This window comes from Pseudophryne corroboree, chromosome 8 (genome assembly GCF_028390025.1).
Source record: "Pseudophryne corroboree isolate aPseCor3 chromosome 8, aPseCor3.hap2, whole genome shotgun sequence".
Taxonomy (NCBI): Eukaryota; Metazoa; Chordata; class Amphibia; order Anura; family Myobatrachidae; genus Pseudophryne; species Pseudophryne corroboree.
The window spans coordinates 169,870,440-169,898,066 of record NC_086451.1 but is presented as its reverse complement, the minus strand read 5'-3'; the positions used below and the strand labels follow the sequence as shown (position 1 = coordinate 169,898,066).

General features: G+C 47.8%; 1 long non-coding RNA gene and 1 other non-coding gene across 2 annotated transcripts in view; both read right to left on the bottom strand.

The window, feature by feature from the left end:
• LOC134947585 (uncharacterized) overlaps positions 1-27,627 on the bottom strand; it is a 254,924-nt gene that overhangs the window by 201,866 nt on the left and 25,431 nt on the right. The gene's annotated exons all lie outside the window — the stretch shown is intronic.
• On the bottom strand, positions 2,362-2,530 carry LOC134951680 (U1 spliceosomal RNA). The gene has a single exon (XR_010184376.1). It is a non-coding gene; the product is annotated as a U1 spliceosomal RNA (small nuclear RNA).

Here is a 27,627-nt window from a genome sequence, read left to right as displayed (position 1 = left end):
CTCCACTCCAATCTATCCTCAATGCTGCTTCCCGGCTCATTTTCCTCACCAAACGCACTACGTCCACCTCTCCTCTCTTACTAGTCCTTTACTGGCTCCCCTTCCCTTTCAGAATCCATTTCAAGCTTCTCACACTTGCTTACAAAGCCCTCACCCACTCCTCTCCCATCTACATCTCTGATCTTATCTCGCTTTACACTCCCACCCGTCCTCTTCACTCTGCTAATGCACACCGACTCCTGCCTACGGATTACTTCCTCCCACTCCTACCTCCAAGATTTTTCACGTGCTGCACCACTTCTCTGGAATTCCCTACCTCTCCCCCTCAGACTCTCCACCTCTCTACAAAACTTCAAACGGGCTCTCAAGACCCACTTCTTCACCAAACCCAGCCAAATCTCATCCTAAACCTCTGTTCCACGCTCTCTATGTACCCCATCTGTCTCACCCCTGTCTGTCTACCCCTCCCTTTTAGAATGTAAGCTCTCACGAGCAGGGCCCTCTTCCCTCATGTGCTTACTCTTTTCTTACTTTAATAATCTTCAGCTGCACCAAATCCAGCAGTCTTCTGCCACCTGATACTTATAGCTACATCAGCAGATGACACTGGAATGTTTATTTACCCTGTACTTGTCCTATATTGTCGTCAACTGTAAGTTGCTGTTTTCCTGTTTGATTATTTGTTTATGTACTCTGTAATTGGGCACTGCGGAACCCTTGTGGCGCCATATAAATAAAGGATAATAATAAATAATATATAGCAGTACGGTACAGTAGGCCACTGCTCTACCTACCTCTGTGTCGTCAAGTATACTATCCATCCATACCTGTGGTGCATTTTAGAAAAAAACATGTCTCGGCAGAGCAATCTATAAATCCATAATTTTTCAGACAGCAACAGTGGGTATTGTAATAGTCACCCAATCCATCACTTTTATAGGGTTACATGCACCCACATGCTACAGCCTGTCTCAATAATTTTACTGTCACGCTGTGTGTGTTTGTGTTTTTATTTGGGTATTTTTTGTTGTTGTAGAACTACAGGTACCAGCAAGCCCGTTATTTCCCCGCCTGCTGGTACTTGAGGTTCTCCAAGTACCAGCAAGCGGGGGAGGCTTGCTGGGCCTTGTAGTTCCACAACAAAAAAAAACAATATTCTTTTTTTACACACATGGCTATCAGCCCGGCACCCACCACCCAGGGGTGCTGGGGACAGCCTCGGGCTTCACCTCTGGCCCTTGGGTGCCTCGAGGGGAGGAACCTCTTGATTTAAGGGGTCCCCACTCCTCCAGGGAACCCCGGCCAGGGGTGACTAGTTGGAGGGGTAATGCCAGGGCCGCAGGGACCTACATAAAAGTGTCCCCCGGCTGTGGCATTATCTCTCTGGCTAGTGGAGCCCGGTGCTGGTTTTAAAAATATGGGGGACCCCTACATCTTTTGTCCCACGTATTTTTGGAACCAGGACCGTTGTAAGAGCCCGGTGCTAGTTGTCTAAATACGGGGAACCCCTGTCCAATTTTTCCCCCAGTATTTAAATAACCAGGACCGGCTCAAAGAGAAAACATTTGAATCCAGCACATATATGTAATTTGAATATGTAATTTGTACCTTCCTACTTTAAAATGTAATGGATGAACCTCACCCTGTGAGAACTATCTTCATGATCAAGAGATCTCATACGCAAGAAAAGCATGTGTTGGGATAGGGCTGTGGAGGGCGGCTGCTCGAGCACACCCCCGTCAAGTTAAGGAGATTCAACTGAGGAAGCACAAGGGAACTCTTGTCTGGGGACAACAACTGCAGGGAGACCACATCTTTTTAGATGAAAATGAGAGGGCGGAAGGCTGCCTAATACTGAAGCACCCTCAAACATCAAACCATATGCAACAACTAGTACAAGCATTCCTGGGGAAAGGTCTGCAGCAGACGGATTTGCATACGGTGATGTCATCCAAGCAGTGGGCCAAAGTTGGCTGGAACCCTCATCTGCATATGAAAAGAGAAAAGGGGCGCTTGGATGACCCCTAGTTCGCATTGAACACCCCCCACCCTCCTTTGGTGTGGGGCTCATGTTGGCCATGCCCCAGCCCCTGAAGCATTCAAGCTGATTTCTTGCAGCAGCTGGGCACTGTAACAGCTCCAGATCTGCTCTGTAAGGCAAATAAAAGGGTGTGGGCCCTGCAACACCACCTGTAGTTCGCATTGTGCGTTGGAAGGCACAAAGTAAGCAGACGGGAGAAGTCAGGATAGTGCGCAAGGGCATAGAAGGGAGGGGCTCAAGAAAAGAGAAGTGGAAACAGACAGCAAACTAGGCTGGAGAGAGACCTGAGACAATGAGATCTAAATTATACCAGAGCCAACCAGGGGAAAGCACAAATGCAGTCCCCCCCCCCCCTACCACAAATTATGCAGTCGAGATTCCCACATTTGGGGAAATCACAGAGGTCAGCATACCCAGAATGCAATGAATGAACCTCACCCTGGGAAAACAATCTTCATGACCATGGTATCACCTAAGCAAAATAAGTATGATTTGAGATAGGGCTGGAGAGGGCCGCTGCTCAGGCACACCTCCGTCAAGTAAAGGAGATTCAACTGAGGCAGCACAAGGGAACTCTCATCTGGGGACAACAACTGCAGGGAGAACACATTTTCAGACGAATGTGTGAGGGCAGAAGGCTGCCTAATACTGAAGCACCCCCCAAACAACAAACCAAATGCAACAACTAGTGCAAGCATTCCTGGGGGAAGGCCTGCAGCAGATGGATTCGCATATGGTGATGTCATCCAAGCAATGGGTATAGTTGGCTGCAACCCTCGTCTGCATATGAAAAGAGAAAATGGTCACGCAGGGCATGGCGGCCTTTGTGGGGTTGCGCTTGGATGACCCCTAGATCGCTTTATACACCCCCCATCAGTGTGGGGCTCATGTTGGCCATGCCCCAGCCCCTGAAGCATTCAAGCTGATTTCTTGCAGCAGCTGGACCCAGTAACAGCTCCAGAGTTGCTCTACAAGACAAGTAAAAGGGTGTGAGCCCTGCAGCACCACCTGTAGTTTGCATACACACATATATAGGACAGCATCTCTTATATGCCCCAGGGGCAATAAAATAGTATCCTTATCTAGGGTATCCGTCCATGCCGCTACAGCACTACACATACACACCCAGGCCGACGCAATTGCCGGTCTGAGTAAGGTACCTGAATGTGTATAAATGGACTTCAGGGTAATCTCCTGTTTGCGGTCAGCAGACTCTTTGAGGGTAGCCGTATCCTGGGACGGGAGGGCTAACTTCTTGGATAAGCGTGTTAATGCTATGTCCACCCAAGGGGAGGATTCCCATCGTAACCTATCCGTTGATGGGAAAGGATACGCCATAAGAATCCTTTTGGAAATCTGCAGGAGATTCCCAAGCTTTTTCACATAACTCGTTCAGCTCGTGTGAGGGGAAAAGGTTACCTCAGGCTTCTTTCCCTTGTACATATGTACCCTCTTGTCAGGGATAGGGGGCTCCTCTGTGATGTGCAAAACATCTTTTATTGCCATAATCATATATCAAATGTATTTTGCCAATTTTGGCTGTAACTTTGCATCATCGTAATCGACACTGGAGTCAGAATCCGTGTCGGTATCTGTGTCAACAATCTGGATAGTGGGCACTTATGAGACCCTGACAGTCCCTGCGACATAGGATCAGGCATGGGTTGAGACCCTGACTGTCCCAAAGCTTCAGCCTTGTCTAATCTTTTGTGCAATGAGTTTACACTAGCATTTAAAACATTCCACATATCCATCCAATCAGGTGTCGGCGGAGACACCACATTCATTTGCTCCCGCTCCTCTCTAATATAGCCTTCTTCCTCAGACATGTCGACACACGCGTACCGACACACCACACACACAGGGAATGCTTTTACTGAAGACATTTCCCCCACAAGGCCCTTTGGCAGAGCTGGCCCTAACCAATATGATGTCCTAGGCAAGATTTTGCCTGGTGCCCCCTAGCACCACCGCTGGTTCCGCCTCTGACCTTGCACCTCTTTCCCAGCACCATCAACCCTCACCCATAACAGTACTTATTTTGGTGTTTGTACCCCCTATATTTTAAACAGGAACAGTTCGCACATATGGCGCACAGTCCAAAAAGGGGTGTGTTTTTGCTGGCAATGGGCATGTCCACACAATAGTACCCCCAATTAAAATTCCGCCACACAGTACTGCAATTTTATTCACATTTGATCACGCGATAGTGTCCATAATTCACATTACATCCCACAGTAGTATCACTTTACCTTATAAACGTTACTTCTCACAGTAGTGCTCCTTATTCACATTACATCACACTGAATTGCTCCTTATTTACATTACACCACACCCTATTGCTCTTTATTCACATTAGACGACACAGTAAATGCCCTTTCTATACGCAACGCTACATATTAGAGCACCTTATACACATAATGCCACACATTAGTAATGCATTTATACACATAATTCCACACAGTAATGCCCCTTACACATATGAGACACATCATTAATGTCCTTATAAACATAATGCGTCTTACACATTATGACAACCTTTATTAATGCCCTTTTACACATAATGGCCCTCATTCCGAGTTGTTAGCTCGCAAGCTGCTTTTAGCAGCATTGCACACGTTAAGCCGCCGCCTACTGGGAGTGAATCTTAGCTTATCAAAATTGCGAACGAAAGATTAGCAGAATTGCGAATAGACACTTCTTAGCAGTTTCTGAGTAGCTCCAGACTTACTCGACAACTGTGATCAGTTCAGTCAGTTTCGTTCCTGGTTTGACGTCACAAACACACCCAGCGTTCGCCCAGACACTCCCCCGTTTCTTCAGACACTCCCGCGTTTTACCCAGAAACGGCAGCGTTTTTTCACACACACCCATAAAACGGCCAGTTTCCGCCCAGAAACACCCACTTCCTGTCAATCACACTACGATCAGCAGAACAAAGAAAAAACCTCGTAATGCCGTGAGTAAAATACCTAACTGCATAGCAAATTTACTTTGCGCAGTCGCAGAGCGAACATTGCGCATGCGCAATTAGCGGAAAATCGCTGCGATGCGAAGAAAATTACCGAGCGAACAACTCGGAATGACCACCAATGTCCCTTACACATATGCCGCACATTATTAATGCCCTTATACACATAATGACACACATAGTGCCCCTTACACATATGTTGCACATTATTAATGCATTTTTACATGACACACATAATGCTCCTTACTCATATTCCGAACACTACTGCACAATCAACCCACTCACATGCACACAGCACTCACACTGCCACTAACACTGTGACCTCTGCCTCTGCTTGGATACAGATGTGTCCTCATAAATCTTGCCTCAATGCTAACGTTGGGGCACCTTTTTTTATTAAAATGCATCTTATTTGCATTGCTATGTTGTTAGGATGCACACGCAGCTTCTGCTGATTAAAATGATATGCAGCACGCCTATATACTGTGTGAGACTGTGGCTGTATCTGCATATGAAATGCTACACACAGAATATAGGCATGCCGCATATCATTTTAATCAGCAGAAGTTGCTGATGCCCCTAGGCATATCAAATGCCCTAGGCAATTGCCTAGTTTGCCTATGCCTATGGCCGGCTCTGCCCTTTGGAGAGACAGAGAGAGAGTATGCCTGCACATACCCCAGCGCTATATAACCCAGGAATAGCACAGTAACTTAATGTTTGCACAGTAGCGCTGCTGTATGTAATTTGCGCCAAATTATGTGCCCCCCCCCTCTCTTTTCAACCCTCTTGTCTACCGTGGTATAAGCAGGGGAGAGTCCGGGGAGCTTCCTCTCAGCGGTGCTGTGGAGAAAAAATGGCGCTGGTGAGTGCTGAGGGAGAAGCCCCGCCCCCTCGGCGGCGGGCTTCTGTCCCGCTTAAACTGTACAATTGGCGGGGGCTCATACATATATACAGTGCCCAGCTGTATATATGTTATATTTCTGCCAAAAACAGGTTTATATTGCAGCCCAGGGCGCCCCCCCTGCGCCCTGCACCCTTACAGTGACCGGAGTATGTGAGGTGTATGGGAGCAATGGCGCACAGCTGCAGTGCTGTGCGTTACCTCAATGAAGATCATGAAGTCCTCTGCCGCCTCTGAAGTCTTCTTTTCTTCTCATACTCACCCGGCTTCTATCTTCCGGCTCTGCGAGGGGGACGGCGGCGCGGCTCTGGGACGGACGGCGAGGGTGAGATCCTGCGTACCAATCCCTTTGGAGCTAATCCCTTTGGAGCTAATGGTGTCCAGTAGCTTAAGAAGCAGGACCTTGCAACTCGGAGAGTAGGGCTGCTTCTCTCCCCTCAGTCCCTCGATGCAGGGAGTCTGTTGCCAGCAGTGCTCCCTGAAAATTAAAAACCTAACAAAATACTTTCTGTCAGAAAGCTCAGGAGAGCTCCTGAAAAGCACCCAGTCTCCACTGGGCACAGTATCAAACTGAGGTATGGAGGAGGGGCATAGAGGGAGGAGCCAGTGCACACCCAGAACTAAAGTCTTTCTTAAAGTGCCCATGTCTCCTGCGGAGCCGTCTATCCCCATGGTCCTTACGGAGTCCCCAGCATCCTCTAGGACGTTAGAGAAAATAGGATTTTAATACCTACCGGTAAATCCTTTTCTCTTAGTCCGTAGAGGATGCTGGGCACCCGTCCCAGTGCGTACTGTGTCTGCAGTTATTAAATGGCCCTTAACTCCAGAACATTTATGTGGAGACAACTTTCCCGACTTGACCATCTTCCTTGGACGTTTTCCCCCTGTGTGACTGCTCCCCAGCATCGGAGGGTTGCATCCATGGTCCCTAGGATCCAGTCCTGAATCCCGAACCTTCGCCCCTCTAGGAGGTGAGAACTGTGCAGCCACCAATGGAGTGAGATTCTGGTCTTGGAAGACAGGATTATCCTCCGGTGCGTGTGTAGGTGGGATCCGGACCACTTGTCCAACAGGTCCAACTGAAAAACTCTGGCATGGAACCAGCCAAACTGAATGGGCTCGTAGGCCGCAACCATCTTACCCAGCAACCAAATGCATTGATGGATTAACACTCTTGCTGGTTTCAGAATTTGTTTGACCAGACTCTGGATCTCCAGAGCCTTTCCACTGGAAGAAAACCTCTTCTGTGTCCAGTATCACTCCCAAAAACAACAACCGCGTCATTGGGACCAACTGCGATTTTGGCAAGTTTAGGAGCCAACTATGTTGTTGAAGAACTGTCAGGGAGAGTGCAATGTTTTGCACTAACTGGTCCCTGGATTTCGCCTTTATCAAAAGATCATCCAAGTACGGGATAATTGTTACTCTTTGCTTGCGATCACCCTGGTGAAAATCCTCGGAGCCGTGGACAGACCAAACGGCAATGTCTGAAATTGGTAATGACAATACTGAATTGCAAACCTCAGGTAGCTTGATGCAGAGGCTAAATGGGAACATGTAAGTAGGCATCCTTTATGTCTACCAAAACCATGAAATCTCCTTCCTCTGGACTGGAGATCACTGCACTGAGAGATTCCATCTTGAAATTTAATTTCCTTAGGTAGAAATTGAGGGATTTCAGATTTCAGATTGGTCTGACTGAGCTGTCCGGCTTAGGGACCACGAAGATGCTTGAATAAAAACCTTCTCCCTGCTGACTAAAGCCGATTTGAACAATCGGTGAGGGGGAACGTCTTGAAACCCCAGTTTGTACCCTTGGGACACTATTTGTAAAACACACGAGTCCATGTCCGAATGAATCCAGAACTGACTGAAGAGTTTTAGACGTGCCCCCACTGGTGCGGGCTCCTGCAAGAGAGCCCCAGCGTCATGCGGTGGATTTGGCAGAAGCAGAGGATGATCTCTGCTCCTGCGATCTTGAAGAGGATGCAGACCTCTTCCCTCTTCTCCTTCCTCTACCTGCAAAGAAAGGGGAATCTTAACTTCTTGCATATCTATTGGGCCGAAATGACTGCATCAGATAATGATGCGTCTTCATCCGTTGGGAGGGAACATAGGGCAAGAAGGTTGACTTACCTGCGGGAGCTGCCGAGATCAAATTAACTAGGCAGTCACCAAACAACGCTTCACCTTCATAGGGAAGAGACTCCCTTTCTTCTTGGAGTCAGCATCAGCATTCTCTTGGTGAATCCACAATGCCCTCCTATCCGAGACTGCCATGAAATTGGCCCGTGAACTCAAGAGTCCTATATCCCTTGCAGTCTCACGTAAGTATGCTGCAGTGTCCTTGATATGATACAACGTAAGGAGTATCCCATCTCTCCAAGGTATCTTTATCGGATGACAAGGTATTCGACCAATTCTTGAATACTACTACTCACCCATGCACATGTAATGGCAGGTCTAAGTAATGTACCCTTGGTTACATAACTAGAAATAATGTAGCTTCCAGCATACGATCCGCTGGATTTGTGACAGGGCCCCGTGCAGAACAGGGGGTGACTCCCACTTTATTCTGTCCGCGGCGGGAAATGAATAAACAACCAGAATCCTTTTGGGGATTTGAAACCATCTTGTCGAGCTGGCCCAGACTTTCTCAAACAGAGATGGAGGAACGTTACATCAGCTTTCATTATATATCTATATATACACATACATATAGACCCCTTTGTCAGGAACAGCAGGGTCTTCAGTGATTTTAATATGTCCCTAATATCCACAATCATGTACTGAATGCTCCTTGCCAATATTGGATCTAATCAGGAAACATTATGGTCGACATAGGAATCAGTATCCGTGTCAGTATCAGTGTGTAGTAACTGGGCAAAATAACATTTTTGCGACCCCGCGGGACCTGAGGGAAAAGAAACATAGCCATGAACATCACATCTATTCTCTACGTCTGTGTCTGGGACACAGATTTATCCAACCTTACTCCGATATTACTGAAACTTTTACCCAGTCAGTTATTGGTGGTGCCAACAGGGCCACCATCATATGTCTGCATTCCTAATATAGTTTCCTCTTGGGAAAAACATTCAGCCACCGACATGTTGACACACATGTACCAAGTACCCACAGACACATCGGCTTATGGGGGACAGACCGTCAGTAAATCTGTCAGAGGGACACAGAGGATTTTTCAGCTCACAATCCAGCGCCAAAAGTACACAGTCTGGGAAATAATAAACTCTATAGTGATAGACTTGTAATGCTCTAAAGATGTTCTGGTGAGGTGAGGAAGAAGCCCCGCTACTGTAATGGCGCGTATCTGTCCCGCTCAGAAATAATTAATTACGCTAGCGGGGTAAGGACAGTGCCCAGGCACTAATGTCCACTTTTTCCAGCCTTTTGTGAGGAATTTATGCTGCCCAGGGTGCCCCCCCCCTGTGCCCTGCACCCTGCAGTGCCTGTGTTTGTGTGGGAGCATGGCGCGCAGCGTTCCGCTCGCTGCTCGGTACCTCAGAATGCCATCACTGGAGAAGAAGTCTTCTGTACTTCTGCTACTCACCTGTCTTCTGGCTCTGTAAGGGGGTGACGGCAGGCTGCGGGAGTGTGCATCTAGGCGTACCCAGCGATCAGCACCCTCAGGAGCTAATGGTGTCCTGTCAGCCTGAAGCAGAGCCATTGAACTCACTAGAAGTTGGTCATACTTCTCTCCCCTAAGTCCCACGAAGCAGGGAGACTGTTGCCAGCAGCCTCCCTGAAAATAAAAAAAACTAACAAGTCTTTTCAGAGAAACTCAGTAGAGCTCCCCTGTAGTGCATCCAGTATCACTGCGCACAATACTAAAACTGGAGTCTGGAGGAGGGGCATAGAGGGAGGAGACAGTTCACACCCTTTGAAAGTCTTAAAGTGCCCATGTCTCCTGCAGATCCCGTCTATACCCCATGGTTCTTAATGTGACCCCAGCATCATCTAGGACGTATGAGAAAACAAATAACGCACACATGAGGAGGAGAGAACTAAGGAAGCTATAAGGAGAAGAGGGGAGGGAGGGGGGGTTGAAAGGTAAGGTAGTAGTAAAGGCATATTGGATAAACTACAACCTTATACATATTCATTAATGTACCAGTAGTTAGAAGTAGAAGAGCTCTAACAGAAACCACAAAGCTTATCTAAAGCCACACCACACTGGATATGCCCAATCTCATTTGATTTTTGAAGCAAAGCAGTATTGGACTTTGTTAATACATGGATGGGAGACTGCTTGGTAGTATCAGATTCTTTAGGTGTTTTTAAACTACCAACACCATTTTCTTGGTACATTTAATTTTTACATGTATTCTTTTATGTACCAGAAGTTAGAAGTAGAAGAGCTGTAATAAAAACCACCAGCTCATCTACAGCCACAGCACACTGGATTTGCCCAATCTCTCCTGATCATGGAAGCTGAGCAGTGTTGGTCCTGGTTTTAGTACTTGGATGGGAGACCACCAGGAAATACCAGGAGCTGTGTGTATTTTTACAATACTAACACCGTTCTCTTGATGCATTCCATTTTGAAACATTGGGGCAGATCTATTAAGCCTGGTGAACTGATAAAGTGCAAGGTGATAAAGTACCAGCCAGTCAGCTCCTAACTGTCATTTTTCAAACCCAGCCTGTGACATGGCAATTAGGAGCTGATTGGCTGGTACTTTATCACCATGCAAATTAGCATTTCACCAGGTTTAATAAATCGTCCGCTTACTCATTTATGTACGAGTAGTTAGAAGTAGAAGAACTCTAACAGAAACCACTAAGCTCATCTACAGCCACACCACACTGTATATGCCCAATATCACCTGATTTTAGGCCTGGTTTGTTCTTGGATGTGAGACCACCTGGGAATACCAGGTGCTGTAGGTAGTTTTATACTACCAACACCGTTCTCTTGATGCATTCTATTTTGAAACTTATTCATTGATGTACCAGTAGTTAGAAGTAGAAGTTAGAAACAGCAAAAATCATCTACAGCCGCATCACACTGGATATGTCCAATCTCATCTGATGTTGGAAGCTAAGCAGTGTTGTGCCTGGTTAGTTTTTGGATTTCAGGTCCTGCCTTCTGGTTTGGCCACGGCACCTCGGAAATTCACCAAGGTCATGGCCGTGATGACGACCCTTTACCATCGGTGGACCAGGGAGGAATCTCTCCTCCCGATAAACATTCTGGAATTGCAGGCAGTGTTCAATTAATTGACACTGGCCCTGCCTCTAGTACAGAACAGGCCTGTTCAAGTACAATCGGACAACGCCACCACGGTAGTGTACACAAATCATCAAGGCGGCCCTCGAAATTGCATAGCAAAGCTGGAAGTATCAAAAATCCTCAGTTGGGTAGAACGTCATCTGCCAGCAATATCGGCAGTGTTCATTCCCGGAGTCCTCAACTGGGAAGCGGATTTCCTCAGTCGTCAGGACGTTCACGCTGGAGAGTGGAGAGGCCGCAGCAGAAATGTCTGCACTGGTGTCAGTAGGTGACTGAGGCAGGGATGACTGGGAGATAGTGGGTGACTGAAGCATGTATGAGTGGGAGATAGTCAGTGACTAAGGCAGGGGTGATAGGGATATAGTGGATGACTGTGGCAGGGGTGACAGGGACAGTAGGAGACTGAGGCAGGGGTGACAGGGATAGTGGGTGACTGAGGCAGGGGTGATAGGGTGACAGTGGGTGACTGAGGCAGGGGTGACAGGGATAGTGGTTGACTGAGGCAGGGGTGACTGGTATAGTGGGTGACTGAGGCAGGGGTCGCAGGTATAGTGGTTAACTGAGGCAGCGGTGACTGGGAGATAGTGGGTAACTGGGGCAGGGGTGACAGGGAAAGTGTGTGACTCAGGCAGGGGTGATAGGGAGATAGTGGGCAGCAGATCACTGCCTTGCTGACAGCAGCACATCCCTGCCTCATTGACAGCAGCACATACCTGCCTTACTGACAGCAGCAGATCACTGCCTCACTGACAGCAGCAGATCACTGCCTCACTGGCAGCAGCAGATCCCTGCCTCACTGGCAGCAGCAGATCCCTGCCTCACTGGCAGCAGCAGATCCCTGCCTCACTGGCAGCAGCAGATCCCTGCCTTACGGACAGCTGTATATAGGGCCTAATTCAGACCTGATCTCTGCTGTGCATATTCACACAACAGGAGATCAGGACTGAAGTGTGTGTGTGTGCTGGTGCCGCAGTGCACCGGCACATGCCAGAGATGCGATCAGCATCTCTGCCCAGTGAGCGCCTCTGCCAACACATACTTATCTTGCATATAAGATCTCTTGATCATGAAGATAGTTCTCACAGGGTGAGGTTCATCCATTACATTTTAAAGTAGGAAGGTACAAATTACATATATGTGCTGGATTCAAATGTTTTCCCCCCTTCCTTTCTCAATTGTGCCCATCAGCAGCTATTCTAATGTTGCTGCCAATGGGTGTGACACATTCATTTCTTCTGTGGGGTACACTGGACTCCACAAGGATTCACATTGGGGTGTAGAGTAGGATCTTGATCTGAGGCACCAACAGGCTCAAAGCTTTTGACTGTTCCCAAGATGCTCAGCGCCCCCTGCTCTATAACCTCGCTTCCATGAACAGGGAGCTCAGTTTGTAGTTGGTGCCTTCAGTAGCAGGCCACTTAACAGGGGGCTGCCTCAGGCAGCCTATTCTTAGCTATTAATTTTGACAAGAAAAGAAGAACTTTTTTTATAAGAATCTACAAGGGCTGCAGCAGGCTAGGTCTAATAGACATCTTTACTGCAGCTCCATCACTCCCAGCGGCGCAGTATACTCCCGTGCCCTGGTTGCTGGGTCACTGCAGCGGAGGCTCCGGTTTCTTCCTAAGGTCAGTCACACACACACCGCCCTCCGGGATCATGAGGCTGCTGATGAAAGGGAGGTAAGGGGCTTCTGTGCCCACACTATACCGAGATCCAGCGTGGCTGTAGGGGGCACTGTGTGCGCACTGGCGTGGACACTGATTACTGGGCAGCTGCTCCACTAGCCACCAGGGACAGTTAAGGAGCACAGCTCTGGGGGTTTTTCTCCTATATTAACCCCATTTTGTACTACCTGCAGTGCATTGTGATAGGTAATAGAGCCTGATTCAGGTTGGATTGTAATCGCAATAAGCAATCCAACTGCAAAAATTGCTAAGAGCATACGCATGCGCCTGCATTTTCTGTGGCACCCCGCAGATAATGCGATCACCTCTGACTGTCAATCGATGCGGGGGGAGTCAGCAACAATCCATTTCAAAGTCGGAGATGGAGCGGTGCAGGGGCAGGGCTACAAAATGGGGTCGGCAACGGAGAAACAGGAGGCGTGGTCAGAGCGGCTGCATGACATCACATGCAGCCGCTGCGATCACAAAAATGGTGGCGGCTTCCTGCGCACACGTACAGTCTGCACCAACAGGAGGCTAACCCATTTTTTATGATCACGCTGAACTGCACTGAGACTGCAATTTCAGCGTGGTCAAGAAGGGAGGCGGCATGCTGGGTGGCCATGCCCTGTGATGGGTGGCCCCAGCATGCGAACCAAAGGATTGCAAATTCTGTTACTTAGCAGAATTTGCAATCCTTACTGAATTAGGCCCATTGATTACAAAATTGTAAACAATATTTGAAGTTTTTCTTCAGGGACTAACACAAAAGATGCTTGGGGCTACTAACACATGGGTAAGCCACGTAAAGCTTCCCATGGGTCAGTGGCATCACAACAGGGTTGCGGCACACACCCGAGTGTCACCCGCCAAGGGGGGTGACACCAAAGTGCCGGCTCTTCTTCAGTGACAGAATATGGGTGTTTCTCTGTGACATTACGTGCAACACCCAGTTTCTGTCACTGTGCAGGAGCCAGCACCACTCACACACTAGTCCCCGGGTGCAGCCCCCAACCCCCGGGATACCCGGAGCAACAAAATGGTGATTCAGGCCACGCCCCTACCTATGAGACCATGCCTCCTTTTTACCATTGCGCTGCTTATCTGCGCGCACTGCATTACAATCTACTTCGCCACCTCTCTGGTTGTCACCAGTGATAGTGACACCTCTGCCATGCTTGTAGCAGCTGGTCCTAAGATCTACGCCTCCAGCCCTGAGTGTTTGCCCATGTGACTTGTTGATCATCATAGCGAAGCAGATGCTTACAGAAAACTGCAGGGGCTTAGATTGAAAAGAAAAACATTGATGAACCCATCATTTCAGCGACAGGGTCTGCCACACGACCGACTGAAATGACTGGTTGGTTTGTGCCCCCACCAAAAAAGAATCAATCAATCAATCTCTCCTTGCACAAATTGGCTCTACAGAGGCAATATGTCCACCTCATCATCCTCCGATTCCTCACCCCTTTCACTGTGTACATCCCCCTCCTCACAGATTATTAATTCGTCCCCACTGGAATCCACCATCTCAGATCCCTGTGTACTTTCTGGAGGCAATTGCTGGTGAATGTCTCCACGGAGGAATTGATTATAATTCATTTTGATGATCATCATCTTCTCCACATTTTCTGGAAGTAACCTCGTACGCCGATTGCTGACAAGGTGAGCGGCTGCACTAAACACTCTTTTGGAGTACACACTGGAGGGAGGGCAACGTAGGTAGAATAAAGCCAGTTTGTGCAAGGGCCTCCAAATTGCCTCTTTTTCCTGCCAGTATTACATACTGACGTGCCTACCTGGATGCAGTCACTCATATAATTCTCCACCATTCTTTCAAAGGTGACAGAATCATATGCAGTGACAGTAGACGACATGTCAGTAATCGTTGCCAGGTCCTTCAGTCCGGACCAGATGTCAGCACTCACTCCAGACTGCCCTGCATCACCGCCAGCGGGTGGGCTCGGAATTCTTAGCCTTTTCCTCGCACCCCCACTTGCGGGAGAATGTGAAGGAGGAGCTGTTGACGGGTCACGTTCCGCTTGACTTGACAATTTTCTCACCAGCAGGTCTTTGAACCTCTGCAGACTTGTGTCTGCCGGAAAGAGAGATACAATGTAGGTTTTAAATCTAGGATCGAGCACGGTGGCCAAAATGTAGTGCTCTGATTTCAACAGATTGAATCCTGGTTAAGTGAATTAAGGGCTCCATCCACAAGTCCCACATGCCTAGTGGAATCGCTCTGTTTTAGCTCCTCCTTCAATGTCTCCAGCTTCTTCTGCAAAAGCCTGATGAGGGGAATGACCCGACTCAGGCTGGCAGTGTCTGAACTGACTTCACGTGTGGCAAGTTCAAAGGGTTGCAGAACCTTGCACAACGTTGAAATCATTCTCCACTGCGCTTGAGTCAGGTGCATTCCCCCTCCTTTGCCTATTTAGTGGGCAGATGTATAGGCTTGAATGGCCTTTTGCTGCTCCTCCATCCTCTGAAGCATATAGAGGGTTGAATTCCACCTCGTTACCACCTCTTGCTTCAGATGATGGCAGGACAGGTTCAGGAATGTTTGGTGGTGCTCCAGTCTTCGACATGCGGTGGCTGAAGGCAGAAAGTGGCCCGCAATTCTTCGGGCCACCGACAGCATCTCTTGCACGCCCCTGTCGTTTTTTAAATAATTCTGCACCACCAAATTAAATGTATGTGCAAAACATGGGACGTGCTGGAATTTGCCCAGATGTAATGCACGCACAATATTGGTGGCGTTGTCCGATGTCACAAATCCCCAGGAGAGTCCAATTGGGTAAGCCATTCTGCGATGATGTTCCTCAGTTTCCGTAAGAGGTTGTCAGCTGTGTGCCTCTTATGGAAAGCGGTGATACAAAGCGTAGCCTGCCTAGGAAAGAGTTGGCAATTGCGAGATGCTGCTACTGGTGCCGCCGCTGCTGTTCTTGCTGCGGGGGGCAATACATCTACCCAGTGGGCTGTCACAGTCATATAGTCCTGAGTCTGCCCTGCTCCACTTAACCACAGACAAGTGGACATTGGGTACAACTGCATTTTTTAGGACACTGGTGACTCTTTTTCTGAGGTCTGTGTACATTTTTGGTATCGCCTGCCTAGAGAAATGGAACCTAAAGGGTATTTCGTACCGGGGACACAGTACCTTAATCAAGTCTCTAGTTGCCTGTAAATTAACGATGGATACCGGAACCACGTTTCTCACCACCCAGGCTGACAAGACCTGAGTTATCCGCTTTGCAGCAGGATGACTGCTGTGATATTTCATCTTCCTCGCAAAGGACTGTTGGACAGTCAATTGCTTACTGGAAGTAGTACAAGTGGTCTTCCGACTTCCCCTCTGGGATGACGATCGACTCCCAGCAGCAACAACAGCAGCGCCAGCAGCAGTAGGCGTTACACTCAAGGATGCATCTGAGGAATCCCAGGCAGGAGAGGACTCGTCAGACTTGCCAGTGACATGGCCTGCAGGACTATTGGCTCTCCTGTCTAAGGAGGAAATTGACACTGAGGGAGTTGGTGGTGTGGTTTGCAGGAGCTTGGTTACAAGAGGAAGGGATTTAGTGGTCAGTGGACTGCTTCCGCTGTCATCCAAAGTTTTTGAACTTGTCACTGACTTATGATGAATGCGCTGCAGATGTCGTATAAGGGAGGATGTTCCGAGGTGGTTAACGTCCTTATCCCTACTTATTACAGCTTGACAAAGGCAACACACGGCTTGACACCTGTTGTCCGCATTTGTGTACAGGATGCATACCTTCATGTCCCCATTTATCCACCTCATCAGGCGTACCTCAGATTTGCGGTACAGGACTGTCATTGCCAATTTCAGACGTTGCTGTTTGGTCTCTCCATGGCCCTGAGAATTTTCACCAAGGTAATGGCAGAAATGATGGTGCTCCTGTGCAAGCAAGGTGTCACAATTATCCCGTACTTGGGCGATCTCATAAAAGCGAGATCAAGAGAGCAGTTGCTGAACAGCGTATCACTTTCACTGAAAGTGTTACAGCAACACGGCTGGATTCTCAATATCCCAAAGTCGCAGTTGATTCCTACTACTCGTCTGTCTTTTTTGGGCATGATTCTGGACACGGACCAGAAGAGGGTTTATCTCCTGATAGAAAAGGCCCAGGAACTCATGACTCTTGTCAGGAACCTATTGAAACCAAAACTTGTGTCAGTGCATCACTGCACTCGAGTCCTGGGAAAGATGGTGGCATCATACGAGGCCATTCCATTCGGCAGGTTCCATGCGAGGACTTTCCAATGGGACCTACTGGACAAGTGGTCCGGGTCACATTTACAGATGCATTGGTTGATCACCCTGTCCCCCAGGGTCAGGGTATCACTCCTGTGGTGGCTGCAGAGTGCTCACCTTCTCGAGGGACGCAGATTCAGCATTCAGGGCTGGATCCTGGTGACCACAGACGCAAGCCTCCAAGGTTGGGGAGCAGTCACACAGGGAAGAAATTTCCAAGGTCTTTGGTCAAGTCAAGAGACTTGTCTTCACATCAACATATACAATGCCCTACATCAAGCGGAGACCTTACTTTGCGACCAACCGGTTCTGATCCAGTCAGACGTCACCGCAGTGGCTCATGTAAACCGCCAAGGCGGCACAAGGAGCAGAGTGGCGATGGCAGAAGCCACCAGAATTCGTCGCTGGGTGGAGAATCACGCAAGCGCACTGTCAGCAGTGTTCATTGACAACTAGGGAGAGTGGACAACTAGGAAGCAGACTTCCTCAGCAGACACGACCTACATCCGGGAGAGTGGGGACTTCATCAGGAAGTCTTTGCACAGATTACAAGTCGGTGGGAACTGCCACAGATAGACATGATGCCGTCCCGGCTCAACAAAAAGCTACAGAGGTATTGCGCACGGTCAAGAGACCCTCAGGCAGTAGCTGTAGACGCCCTAGTGACACCGTGGGTGTTCCGGTCGGTCTATGTATTTCCTCCTCTTCCTCTCATACCCAAGGTGTTGAGGATAATAAGACAAAGAAAAGTGAGAACAATCCTCATTGTTCCAGATTGGCCACGGAGGACCTGGTATCCGGATCTGCAGGAAATGCTCACAGAAGATCTGTGGCCTCTCCCTCTAAGACAGGACCTGTTGCATCAGGGGCCCTGTCTGTTCCAAGACTTACTGCGGCTGCGTTTGAATGCCGGATCCTAGTATTCCGGTTGAGGTCATCCCTACGCTGATAAAGGCTAGGAAGGATGTAACGTTAAAACATTACACCGTATATGGCGAAATTATGTTTCTTGGTGTGAGGCCAGGAATGCTCCTACGGAAGAACTCCATCTGGGCCGTTTCCTTCACTTCCTACAAACTGGAGTGAATTTGGGCCTACAATTAGGCTCTATTAAGGTCCAGATTTCGGCCTTATCCATTTTCTTTCAAAAAGAATTGGCTTCTCCTCCAGAAGTTCAGACTTTTGTAAAAGGAGTGCTGCATATTCAGCCTCCTTTTGTGCCTCCGGTGGCACCTTGGGACCTTAACGTGGTGTTCAGTTTTCTAAAATCACACTGGTTTGAACCACTTAAAACAGTGGAGTTAAATTATCTCACGTGGAAGGTGGTCATGTTATTAACCTTGGCTTCGGCTAGGCGAGTGTCGGAATTAGCGGCTTTGTCACATAAAAGCCCATATTTGGTATTCCATGTGGATAGAGCGTAATTGCGGACCCGTCCTCAATTCCTACCAAAAGTGGTCTCATCTTTTCATATGAACCAACCTATTGTGGTGCCTGTGGCTACGCGTGACTTGGAGGATTCCGAGTTACTTGATGTGGTCAGGGCTTTGAAAATTTACGTGGCCAGGACGGCTAGAGTCAGGAAAACTGAAGCGCTGTTTGTCCTGTATGCAACCAACAAGATTGGTGCCCCTGCTTCAAAGCAGGCTATTGCTCGCCGGATTTGTAACACGATTCAGCAAGCGCATTCTATGGCTGGATTGCAGTTACTGAAATCGGTCAAGGCCCATTCCACGAGGAAAGTGGGCTCTTCTTGGGCGGCTGCCCGAGGGGTCTCGGCACTACAGCTGTGTCAAGCTGCTACTTGGTCGAGTTCAAACACCTTTGCAAAATACTATAAGTTTGATACCCTGGCTGAGGAGGAACTCATGTTTGCTCAATCGGTGCTGCAGAGTCATCCGCACTCTCCCGCCCGTTTTGGAGCATTGGTATAATCCCCATGGTCCTTACGGAGTCCCCAGCATCCTCTAGGACGTTAGAGAAAATAAGATTTTAAACCTACCGGTAAATCTTTTTCTCGTAGTCCGTAGAGGATGCTGGGCGCCCGTCCCAAGTGCGGACTACTTCTGCAATACTTGTATATAGTTATTGCTTCAATAAGGGTTATGTTATAGTTGCATCGGTCCTGCACTGATGCTATGTTGTTTTTTCATACTGATAAACTACCCAGTTATCACAAGTTATACGGTGTGATTGGTGTGGCTGGTATGAATCTTGCCCTGGATTAACAAAATCCTTTCCTCATACTGTCAGTCTCCTCTGGGCACAGTTTCTCTAACTGTGGCATAGAGGGAGGAGCCAGTGCACACCCAGAACTAAAGTCTTTCTTAAAGTGCCCATGTCTCCTGTGGAGCCCGTCTATCCCCATGGTCCTTACGGAGTCCCCAGCATCCTCTACGGACTACGAGAAAAAGATTTACCGGTAGGTTTAAAATCTTATTTTCTACTGTATTCTTTTCTATCCTAGTTTATTACGACCAACTCTCATCCAAGGAGTTTGATATTCTACTACCTGCATGCAATTTAAATTGCTTAAATTGTTTATATGGTTGATTTGTCCTTCACAATCCATAATCTGCAACTTGGATGGTTTTGTGTCATTGAAAATCTTATAATAAAAATGTATGTATATATATATATATATATATATATATATATATATATAAAAAAAAAAAGTTATAAGACATATGCATTCAATATTTGAAGAAACAAAATAAAATAAAGCTATCTATTGGGTTTCACTAACAAGCACATTGGAAGACTTGACTACTGTTAAAAGACATGCATTACATGGTATAGAGCCACAAACCACAATGTAGTAAAATAAAAACAAACTTACATGTGTATCAAACCTATGTGAGGCTTACATTGATAGTGTTGATCTTGCACTATCAACTGTTCAAACTAGACTGCACATAAATGCCATAAAATTTATCTGAGATTTTAGTAAATAAGGCCCGTTGCTGTCCGGGTCACGCAGCCGTCACGGCCCGCCCCCATACGGTCCGGTCATGTCTGCGTTGTCCGGACTGTGCCCCCAAAATGGCGGCACAACGCCGCTGGCCCGACGACTCCTGCCCAGTGACCGCCTATGCCTGTCAATCAGGCAGAGGCGCTCACTGGGCAGAGATGCTGATCGCATCTCTGGCATGTGCCGGTGCACTGCGGCACCAGCACACACGCACTTCAGACCTGATCTCCTGTTGTGTGAATATGCACAGCAGGGATCAGGTCTGAATTAGGCCCTATATACAGCTGTCAGTAAGGCAGGGATGTGCTGCTGCCAGTGAGGCAGGGATGTGCTGCTGATAGTGAAGCAGTGATGTGCTGCTGTCAGCGAAGCAGTGCTGTGCTGCTGTCAGCGAGGCAGAAATGTGCTGCTGTCAGCGAGGCAGGGATGTGCTGCTGTCAGCGAGGCAGGGATGTGCTGCTGTCAGCGAGGCAGGGATGTGCTGCTGTCAGCGAGGCAGGGATGTGCTGCTGTCAGCGAGGCAGGGATGTGCTGCTGTCATTGAAGCAGGAATGTGCTGCTGCAGTGAGGCAGAGATATGCTGCCCACTATCTCCCTGTCACCCCTGCCTGAGTCACACACTTTCCCTGTCACCCCTGCCTCAGTTACCCACTATCTCCCAGTCACCGCTGCCTCAGTCAACCACTATACCTGCGATCCCTGCCTCAGTCACCCACTATACCAGTCACCCCTGCTTTAGTCACCCACTGTCACCCTATCACCCCTGCTTCAGTCACCCACTATCCCTGTCAACCCTGCCTCAGTCACCCACTATCTCCCAGTCACCCCTGCCTCAGTCAGCCACTATCCCTGTCACCCCTGCCTCAGTCTCTTACTGTCCCTGTCACCCCTGCCACAATCATCCACTATCTCCCTATCACCCCTGCCTTAGTCATTTATTATCCCTGTCACCCACTTTCTTCCCATACTTACCCAACCCCTTCCTATCACCCCTCACTCAGTAACCCACTATCTCCCAGTCACCCCGGCCTCAGTCACCCACTATCTCCCACTCATACATGCTTCAGTCACCCACTATCTCCCAGTCATCCCTGCCTCAGTCACCTACTGACACCAGTGCAGACATTTCTGCTGCAGCCTCTCCACTCTCCAGCGTGAACGTCCTGACGACTGAGGAAATCCGCTTCCCAGTTGAGGACTCCGGGAATGAACACTGCCGATATTGCTGTCAGATGACATTCTACCCAACGGAGGATTTTTGATACTTCCAGCTTTGCCATGCAGTTTCGAGTGCCGCCTAGTTTCGAGTGCCGCCTTGATGATTTGTGTACACTACCGTGGTGGCGTTGTCAGATTGTACTTGAACAGGCCTGTTCTGTACTAGAGGCAGGGCCAGTGTCAATTAATTGAACACTGCCTGCAATTCCAGAATGTATATCAGGAGGAGAGATTCCTCCCTGGTTCACCGACCCTGGAGAAAGTGTTGCTCCAACACCGTGGCCCAGCCCAAAAGACTGGCATCCATTGTCAGGAGGACACAGTTGGAGATCCAGAAGGGATGGCCCCTGCTCTACTGTTGGTCCTGTAGCCACCAGCTCAGTGTCAGACGAACCTCCGGAGTCAAGGAGATCATTTGAGACATTATCTGATGAGGCAGGCCGTCCCACTTGGAGAGGATTAACCTCTGCAGAGGGCGGTAATGAAATTGAGCGTACTCTACCATATCGAAAGCCGACACCATGAGGTCTAGTACTTGCATCGCCGTGTGTATCAACACTCTTGGGCGAGAGAGAAAGATACTGTCCTGAATTTTCAGGACTTTCTCTGGAGACAGAAACAATTGTTGGCTGTGTGTGTCCAGCAGTGCCCCTAGGTGCACCATGTTCCGAGCAGGGAGCAGCGAGGACTTTTTTCAGTTGATGAGCCACCCGTTGACTTGTAGGAATTGGACCGCCAGTTCCAGATAACTGTGGAGAACCTCTTGGGAGTTCACCAGGATCAGCAAGTCGTCCAGATTTGGCAGGATCCTGATTCTCTGATGGTGAAGGGTCGTCATCACGGCCATGACCTTGGTGAATATCCGAGGTGCCGTGGCCAAACCAGAAGGCAGGACTTGAAATCCAAAAACAAACCAGGCACAACACTGCTTAGCTTCCATCATCAGATGAGATTGGACATATCCAGTGTGATGCGGCTGTAGATGATTTTTGCTGTTTCTAACTTCAACATCAATGAATAAGTTTCAAAATAGAATGCATCAAGAGAACGGTGTTGGTAGTATAAAACTACCTACAGCACCTGGTATTCCCAGGTGGTCTCACATCCAAGAACAAACCAGGCCTAAAATCAGGTGATATTGGGCATATACAGTGTGGTGTGGCTGTAGATGAGCTTAGTGGTTTCTGTTAGAGTTCTTCTACTTCTAACTACTCGTACATAAATGAATAAGCGGACGATTTATTAAACCTGGTGAAATGATAATTTGCATGGTGATAAAGTACCAGCCAATCAGCTCCTAATTGCCATGTCACAGGCTGGGTTTGAAAAATGACAGTTAGGAGCAGACTGGCTTGTACTTTATCACCTTGCACTTTATCAGTTCACTGAACTAATCTCCTCTTGCGCTATAAATAGTATGATATGGCTCAAAGTTCAATAAAAACAAATAAATAATTTCATATTCTATATTTTTTATTAAATATATATATATATATATATATATATATATATATATATATATATATATATATATATATATTTATTTTACAATAAACTATTAGACCGGTCAAATAAAATCACTAACAATATATTTGCATAGCTATAGGAGGTGGATCTTAGATAAACTCTGTGCACAGAGAAATTTTCAAAAATAAAAATCAGTCCATATATTGGATTAAAAAATCAATTTACCAGCTGTAATTCGCACCCATGTAGTAGATAACATATTTATAAGTTGTTATATATAGGAATTCCTCAATATGCTGCCACTTGGCAAAGGAGATGATATTGTGCAAAATAACCGCTCCACACTGGAGCCTTACGTGTAGCTTGCACCAGTTGTTATAACACGGGAGAGTCATTGGACCCTTATACCAGCCTTATTTGCACTAGAGATGAGCGGGTTCGGTTTCTCTGAATCCGAACCCGCCCGAACTTCATGGTTTTTTTCACGGGTCCGAGCAGACTCGGATCCTCCCGCCTTGCTCGGTTAACCCGAGCGCGCCCGAACGTCATCATGACGCTGTCGGATTCTCGCGAGACTCGGATTCTATATAAGGAGCCGCGCGTCGCCGCCATTTTCACACGTGCATTGAGATTGATAGTGAGAGGACGTGGCTGGCGTCCTCTCCATTTAGATTATAAGAGAGAGATTTACTGGAGCTTAGGACTAGGAGGAGTACTGTAGAAGTGTAGAGAGTGCAGAGAGTTTACTAGTGAGTGACCACCAGACAGTGCAGTTTATTTAATATATCCGTTCTCTGCCTGAAAAAAGCGATACACACAGTGACTCAGTCACATACCATATCTGTGTGCACTGCTCAGGCTCAGCCCAGTGTGCTGCATCATCTATATATATTATATATCTGTCTGACTGCTCAGCTCACACAGCTTATAATTGTGGGGGAGACTGGGGAGCACTGCAGTGCCAGTTATAGGTTATAGCAGGAGCACATAATATTATATAGTGAGTGACCACCAGACAGTGCAGTTTATTTAATATATCCGTTCTCTGCCTGAAAAAAGCGATACACACAGTGACTCAGTCACATACCATATCTGTGTGCACTGCTCAGGCTCAGCCCAGTGTGCTGCATCATCTATATATATTATATATCTGTCTGACTGCTCAGCTCACACAGCTTATAATTGTGGGGGAGACTGGGGAGCACTGCAGTGCCAGTTATAGGTTATAGCAGGAGCCAGGAGTACATAATATATTAAAATTAAACAGTGCACACTTTTGCTGCAGGAGTGCCACTGCCAGTGTGACTGACCAGTGACCTGACCACACTGACCACCAGTATAGTTAGTAGTATACTTATATTGTGATTGCCTGAAAAAGTTAAACACTCGTCGTGTGACTTCACTTGTGTGTTTTTTTTTTTTATTCTATAAAAATAAAACTCATTCTGCTGACAGACAGTGTCCAGCAGGTCCGTCATTATATAATATATAATATATACCTGTCCGGCTGCAGTAGTGATATATATATATTTTTTATATCATTTATCATCCAGTCGCAGCAGACACAGTACGGTAGTTCACGGCTGTGGCTACCTCTGTGTCTGCACTCGGCAGGCAGTCCGTCCATAATTGTATACCATCTAACCGTGGTTTTTTTTTCTTTCTTCTTTATACATACATACATAGTTACATAGACATCTCTTTATCAACCAGTCTATATTAGCAGCAGACACAGTACAGTACGGTAGTTCACGGCTGTGGCTACCTCTGTGTCTGCACTCGGCAGGCAGTCCGTCCATAATTGTATACCACCTAACCGTGGTTTTTTTTTTCTTTCTTCTTTATACATACATACATACATACTACTACGACATCTCTTTATCAACCAGTCTATATTATTAGCAGCAGACACAGTACAGTACGGTAGTTCACGGCTGTGGCTACCTCTGTGTCTGCACTCGGCAGGCAGTCCGTCCATAATTGTATACCACCTAACCGTGTTTTTTTTTTTTCTTTCTTCTTTATACATACATAGTTACATAGACATCTCTTTATCAACCAGTCTATATTAGCAGCAGACACAGTACAGTACGGTAGTTCACGGCTGTGGCTACCTCTGTGTCTGCACTCGGCAGGCAGTCCATAATTGTATACTAGTATCCATCTCCATTGTTTACCTGAGGTGCCTTTTAGTTGTGCCTATTAAAATATGGAGAACAAAAATGTTGAGGTTCCAAAATTAGGGAAAGATCAAGATCCACTTCCACCTCGTGCTGAAGCTGCTGCCACTAGTCATGGCCGAGACGATGAAATGCCAGCAACGTCGTCTGCCAAGGCCGATGCCCAATGTCATAGTACAGAGCATGTCAAATCCAAAACACCAAATATCAGAAAAAAAAGGACTCCAAAACCTAAAATAAAATTGTCGGAGGAGAAGCGTAAACTTGCCAATATGCCATTTACCACACGGAGTGGCAAGGAACGGCTGAGGCCCTGGCCTATGTTCATGGCTAGTGGTTCAGCTTCACATGAGGATGGAAGCACTCAGCCTCTCGCTAGAAAAATGAAAAGACTCAAGCTGGCAAAAGCAGCACAGCAAAGAACTGTGCATTCTTCGAAATCCCAAATCCACAAGGAGAGTCCAATTGTGTCGGTTGCGATGCCTGACCTTCCCAACACTGGACGTGAAGAGCATGCGCCTTCCACCATTTGCACGCCCCCTGCAAGTGCTGGAAGGAGCACCCGCAGTCCAGTTCCTGATAGTCAGATTGAAGATGTCAGTGTTGAAGTACACCAGGATGAGGAGGATATGGGTGTTGCTGGCGCTGGGGAGGAAATTGACCAGGAGGATTCTGATGGGGAGGTGGTTTGTTTAAGTCAGGCACCCGGGGAGACACCTGTTGTCCGTGGGAGGAATATGGCCGTTGACATGCCAGGTGAAAATACCAAAAAAATCAGCTCTTCGGTGTGGAGGTATTTCAACAGAAATGCGGACAACAGGTGTCAAGCCGTGTGTTCCCTTTGTCAAGCTGTAATAAGTAGGGGTAAGGACGTTAACCACCTCGGAACATCCTCCCTTATACGTCACCTGCAGCGCATTCATAATAAGTCAGTGACAAGTTCAAAAACTTTGGGTGACAGCGGAAGCAGTCCACTGACCAGTAAATCCCTTCCTCTTGTAACCAAGCTCACGCAAACCACCCCACCAACTCCCTCAGTGTCAATTTCCTCCTTCCCCAGGAATGCCAATAGTCCTGCAGGCCATGTCACTGGCAATTCTGACGATTCCTCTCCTGCCTGGGATTCCTCCGATGCATCCTTGCGTGTAACGCCTACTGCTGCTGGCGCTGCTGTTGTTGCTGCTGGGAGTCGATGGTCATCCCAGAGGGGAAGTCGTAAGCCCACTTGTACTACTTCCAGTAAGCAATTGACTGTTCAACAGTCCTTTGCGAGGAAGATGAAATATCACAGCAGTCATCCTGCTGCAAAGCGGATAACTGAGGCCTTGACAACTATGTTGGTGTTAGACGTGCGTCCGGTATCCGCCGTTAGTTCACAGGGAACTAGACAATCTATTGAGGCAGTGTGCCCCCGTTACCAAATACCATCTAGGTTCCACTTCTCTAGGCAGGCGATACCGAGAATGTACACGGACGTCAGAAAAAGACTCACCAGTGTCCTAAAAAATGCAGTTGTACCCAATGTCCACTTAACCACGGACATGTGGACAAGTGGAGCAGGGCAGGGTCAGGACTATATGACTGACAGCCCACTGGGTAGATGTATGGACTCCCGCCGCAAGAACAGCAGCGGCGGCACCAGTAGCAGCATCTCGCAAACGCCAACTCTTTCCTAGGCAGGCTACGCTTTGTATCACCGCTTTCCAGAATACGCACACAGCTGAAAACCTCTTACGGCAACTGAGGAAGATCATCGCGGAATGGCTTACCCCAATTGGACTCTCCTGTGGATTTGTGGCATCGGACAACGCCAGCAATATTGTGTGTGCATTAAATATGGGCAAATTCCAGCACGTCCCATGTTTTGCACATACCTTGAATTTGGTGGTGCAGAATTTTTTAAAAAACGACAGGGGCGTGCAAGAGATGCTGTCGGTGGCCAGAAGAATTGCGGGACACTTTCGGCGTACAGGCACCACGTACAGAAGACTGGAGCACCACCAAAAACTACTGAACCTGCCCTGCCATCATCTGAAGCAAGAAGTGGTAACGAGGTGGAATTCAACCCTCTATATGCTTCAGAGGTTGGAGGAGCAGCAAAAGGCCATTCAAGCCTATACAATTGAGCACGATATAGTAGGTGGAATGCACCTGTCTCAAGCGCAGTGGAGAATGATTTCAACGTTGTGCAAGGTTCTGATGCCCTTTGAACTTGCCACACGTGAAGTCAGTTCAGACACTGCCAGCCTGAGTCAGGTCATTCCCCTCATCAGGCTTTTGCAGAAGAAGCTGGAGACATTGAAGGAGGAGCTAACACGGAGCGATTCCGCTAGGCATGTGGGACTTGTGGATGGAGCCCTTAATTCGCTTAACAAGGATTCACGGGTGGTCAATCTGTTGAAATCAGAGCACTACATTTTGGCCACCGTGCTCGATCCTAGATTTAAAGCCTACCTTGGATCTCTCTTTCCGGCAGACACAAGTCTGCTGGGGTTGAAAGACCTGCTGGTGACAAAATTGTCAAGTCAAGCGGAACGCGACCTGTCAACATCTCCTCCTTCACATTCTCCCGCAACTGGGGGTGCGAGGAAAAGGCTCAGAATTCCGAGCCCACCCGCTGGCGGTGATGCAGGGCAGTCTGGAGCGACTGCTGATGCTGACATCTGGTCCGGACTGAAGGACCT